This window comes from Lipotes vexillifer, unplaced genomic scaffold (genome assembly GCF_000442215.2).
Source record: "Lipotes vexillifer unplaced genomic scaffold, Lipotes_vexillifer_v1.1 scaffold889, whole genome shotgun sequence".
Taxonomy (NCBI): Eukaryota; Metazoa; Chordata; class Mammalia; order Artiodactyla; family Lipotidae; genus Lipotes; species Lipotes vexillifer.
This window is the reverse complement of record NW_006788335.1, coordinates 434,102-439,385: the sequence shown is the minus strand read 5'-3', so window position 1 is coordinate 439,385 and position 5,284 is coordinate 434,102.

Sequence of the window (5,284 nt, the reverse complement as noted above, 5' to 3'; positions counted from 1 at the left end):
GGGAAAGAGTACATGGGGGTCTCTGTGTTCTTTCTTAAAACTGCATGTGGTGATCTCAAATAATTATCTCAAATATATTATCTCAAAAAGTTTAATTTTAAGAGAATGTGGTCAAGCAGAGGTAGTTTCCGCTAGAAACCAAAGGGAATATTTTCTGGACCTATTTGTCCCCCTCAAAGAGACTTTCAGGGATAGTTTGCATTGCTGCCCTCCAGTGGTTGTCAAACTGTGTTCCCTGGAGTCTTTGGGTTCCCAGTGGGCACTCCAGTGGCTGCCTGCAAGGTGATGCTGAGCAGGTGCTTCCATCAATAGCCCCAAGATCCCTAGAACTAGATCCCTTGAACTAGAAAGAAGTCCATTCTGATCTGCTAGAACGTCTTAAATTTTATTTGTTAAAAGGATCTTTCTGCTTAAAAAAAGAAAAAGGAAGTTTGAAAGCCACTTAAATGGAGTCTGAACCCTCATTTTACATTTGTCAGAATGAGCTAGGGTTGACCTTTTCCCCGCCACCCCCCTTTTTTAAAAGAAATTTAACTTTAGTCCTTGTTCTTCAGAAGAGGCATTGAGACATTGGCATCTGAAGAGTCAGAGGACTTTCAGGATGTCCAGGTCCAACTTCTGCCTTCGGCTGCAGAGGTTTTCCTTAGACCCAACAGTTGAAACCACTGAGATCCAGGAGCCCAGGGTGAGTCAGGCTTAATGTAGATTTAGGAATATTTTAAACTCCATCTCAAATTGCATCAGATACAGCCACTGTTTCCCAAAGAATATGGAGTAGCAAAGAGTCCAATCTAGGCCAGAGGCTACCTCTTCAAACATGGATTTAAATGACACATACAGGGGCTTGTAAATGAGGTAATGTTGGAGTTTCTCCATGGAGGGGTGAAAAAAGTCTTGCCTTTGAAGTCAAGGAAACCGGGATTCAAGTCCTGACTTAGCCACGTCCCAGTTACGTCACCTTGAGCAATCATTCACCCCTCTGATTCTCACTTCTCTCATCCATGAAATGGGCGATAGTCCCTGATTTACAGCATTCCTTTAATAAATGTTTTAATATGGTTAAGACAGGCCCTGCCCTCAGAGGCATCCATTTGCTGAGTAAGTAAAAACTCATGTCAAGAACCAGGCACCAGGGTGCTCATAGTAGGGGCACATTCTTTGTCCTCTTCACCCACAGGGTATCATTCTCAGACCCAAGAAGTCTCTTGGGAGTTCCCATCAGCCTGAGGGATCCCAGGGCCTCATCACAAGAGTGTCAAGGGCTGGGGAGGGCCAACTGTGTCCAGGCACTGCCCCGAGTAATTCATACAAATAATCTCACCACGGATTGGGACTGCTGTCTCCCCATTTTTATGGATGTGGAGACTGAGGCCAAGCTGTGTAACTGTTGCCTCTAGAATTCACATACCTGCTGAGTCAGGGGGGCCCCCCTGGCTGTCAGTTCTAGAATGCAGGGAAGCCAGATGCCACACTCAGCTGCTGAGCTGGCTCCCTGGGGCTGTCAGCTGTGGCCACAGGATGGTGGGAGTTTGCCCCATGAATCACCCCCCGCCACACACACACACACACACACACACACACACACACACACACACATGCAGGGCAGTGAGGTCACCTCAGGATGGAGCTGAGCTGGACCTGCCTTGCGCCTCTGGCAGCTCTGTCTTGGCCCTGGAGATCCGCCCATGGCAGAGAGGTAGGAAATGCCCTGAGATTGTGCCTCCACCCTGTGCCAGATGCTGCAGGAGGTGAACTCCTATTTGCTCAGAGAGGGGAAGTACCCTAACCTGGGACTAGAAGGAGGCAAACACAAGGTCATGACTGGGTCTTATGAGCACCTACTATGTGCCCGTCACTGAAACCTTTAAGTGGTAGGAAGTATTATTTAGACCAGTGGTTCTTAAACATGAACAAGCGTCAGAATCACCACGGGGTGGGGGTGGGGGCTATTAAAATACAAATTGCAGTCCCACTTCCAGAGTTTCTGATTCATTAGGACTAGGGTGGGGCCCGAGAATCTGCATTTCTAGTTTCCAGGTGATGCTGATGCTGCTGGTCCAGGACCCACACTTTGAGAATAGCTAATTAGTTCAACTTCCTTTCCCTTGCTTAATGGTGGTTCTCAAGTTTCTTCTTCCAGGGATGGAGGTCTCATTGCCTATTCTGTCAACCTATTTCATTTCTAGATAGTTTTTACTGTGAAGATATGACTTGTGTGTGTGTGTGCTTATGTTGCGATGAAAACTAACCCTCTTGGCTGTCCCCTGTGGCTCATTCTCTATGCCTCTGGCCTGCATGATCTCATCAAAAAGGAGCAATTGGAGGGGAGAGGAGACTTGCAATTAGATCAAAGGTCTCCCTCACCTGCACAGTCCATAGCCACCAAGCCCTGTCCATTCTACCCTCTAAATCAACAGTGTCCAATAGAAATATATTGTGAGCTCTGTGTACAAAATTTAAAAAATTTTTCCAGTAGCATCATTAAAAATAGCAAAAAGAAGCAGGTGAAACTAATTTTAATAATATACTTTAACCCAACTATATTCAAATATTATCTTTTTAACAGGTGATCAGTACAAAAATTATTAAGGAGCTATTGTGTATTCTTTTTTCTCGTGCCAAGACTTGGAAATCCAGTGTGTATTTTACACTTACAGTACACCTCAATTCTGACCAGCACATTTCAAGGGCTCCATAACCACACGTGGCTGGTGGCTACTGTTTTGGACAGCGCAGTGACCTTGTTCCTAGTACTCAGCTGCCCTGCCACGGCTCATGCTTACCAGATTCCTGCCCCTCATGTCTTGCCTGCCAGTCCACAGTACGGCAGCCAAATCATTGCCTGAAACGTAAGATTTGATCATGTCCCTATCACCCTCATGATAAGGTCCGGCCTCCTTGGTCTGGCTTCTGAGGCCTCTCTTGCTTTCCCTTCTCCCCTCCTCCAGCCCCCAAGCCCCCCACTCTCCTGCTGTACTGAATTATTCACAGATCCTCAGCACAGTAGTGCCTGTTACCTCTAAACCTTTCCACATTTGGTTCCCTCTGCCTCGAATACCCTTGGAACGCATCTTGGGCTACCCTTTCAGGTCACTCATTCATTCAACAAAATTTATCGAGCACCTACTATGTGTTGGACACTGTCCCACATCCTGGAACAAACCAATACATAAGAAGGAAATATGCATAACAAGAAAGTATACGGTGTGTCACACAGTGAGCAGTAAAGCAGGATGTGAGGGAAAGGTGGTGCAGGCGGTTACTACTCTATACAGGGTGTCAGGGAAGGCTTCTTGGAGAAGGTGACATTTGAGTAGAGAGACCTGAAAAAGTGAGGGAAGGAGCCAGGTGGCTGTCTAGGGCAAAGCATTCTAGGCAGAGGGAACAGCCAGTGCAAAGGCCCTGAGGAGGAAGCCTGACTGGAGTGTTTGGGGCACATTCCTGGGTGGCTGGGGCAGAGTGAGAGAGGAAGTCATAGAAATCAAGATCAGGGAGAGCAAGGAGTGAGTGGCACATCATACAGGGCTGTGTAAATACGGGAGTGAGTGAGGTGTGAACCCTGGGAGGGTGCTGAGCAGAGGAGGGACATGAGCTGACTTGAGTTTTAACCAGATCCCTCTGGTTGCCATGATGAGAACAGACAGGAGCATAGAGACTAGTGATGTGGTGGCCAGACCAGGGTGGTTGCCAAGCCGATGGAACGAAGAGGCTGGATTCAGAATATGTTGAAGGTGGGGACAACAGGGTTTTCCAGATAGGTCAGAACCAGAGTATGAGAGAACAAAGCATCAAGGATGACTCCTGAGCTTAGATGACTCCTCTTCCAGGAAGCCCTCCTGGGAACCCATAGCTCCCTGGGCTTTGCCCTCATGGGGGCTGTCGTGGCCTATCTCCCTCAGGGTGCTCCCCATGGCAGTGTAGGACGTGTAGGACTTGTTTACTGTCCTGCTTCCAGCGTGTTTGAGAGGTGAGTGAGAGTACCGGCCTCAGCTTTGAGAGGTCAGTCCCCACCCCCTACCCTGTTGGGATCCACAAGGCAGTGGATGTTCTAGCCTTTGCCCAGTTTCCTCACCAGGAGAGGGCACTGACAGTCCCACCCACAGGAGTCCCCCCACCCAGCCCTGAGCCCCAGGGCCTCCTCTTATGCTGCCGGCCCCACCTCACTCCTCTGGGGGAGCATCCGGTTGGTCCACATGGCTGGGCCCTGAGTCGGCCTCACCCAGGGGGGTGGGGAGCATCTGGGACACGCCACCTCCTCCCCGCCCAGAGCCTGGCACAGTCAGGGTGCTACGACTGCCCCCACGTAACCACCCCTGAAGTCAGAGGGCATGGCCCCGGGCCGGGGCGGGTTGGGGTCTGCAGCCGCTCCATCTACCCTTCTGCCACACCCGTGGAGGAGTCAAGTCAGACAGGAAGGCCTGGCGCCTACAGCACTGCAGGAAGGAGGGCCCCCCGGCTGAGCGTGGGTGCGTGGGCGGGTGAGCGTGGGGCCCAGGGCGACGTCACGTCCCGCCCCTGCCTGTCACGGGGGCGGCCCCGCCTCTCTGCCCTCTTCCCGGCCCCGCCCCGCCCGCCCCCAGAGTCTGAGCGCCGCTAACCTCCAGCCCACACCGGCCTCGGGAGCACAGGTAAGGGGCACGCGGAGCGTGAGAGGCGGGGTGGGGGTGATTTTTAAGAGAACTGGGGAGGAACAGGCTCTTCAACAGGCTTGACATTTTGTGGTTACCTGTGGGCCTGGGTTTGAGTCCCAGTTCAGTGGCTTCCCAGCTGGGTGAGAGCCTGTGTCTCCATCTCTGGAAAATCAGGGGAGGGTGAAGTTCTCCAGGGGTGCTGTGAGCCTCCAGCCAGCCCGTGCCCCGCCCCCGCAGATGACCCATCCCGTTCGTGAGGTGAAGGGTCCCCCTAGCTTCGGAAGGCTTCTCCCACTCTTCCCTCGTGCGACTTACAGCTTTGGAGGGTGTTTCCTCACAGACGCCCGGCCTCTGCGCTTTGACCGGCGAGTGAAGGCAGCCGCCCTCCTGTTCCCCCCAGAAGCTGCCCTGGCCTCGGGCTCAAAGGCATCTCTGGGGAAAAAGTGCTGAACAGAGAGCTGGGGGCGCTGGGAGACCCGCTGAAGTCAGAGGCTCACGGGGTGGAGGGTGCGGCCTAGAGGGAGCCCCCAGCCACCCTGGTCCCCCAGGCCGTCATCCCGAGTCTGGAGGACCCACCTGTGCTCAGAGCATCCCGGCTTCTCTCCTCAGAGGCAGCCTTTGGGCCGGAAGCCAACCCATTTTCCTTTTATGGG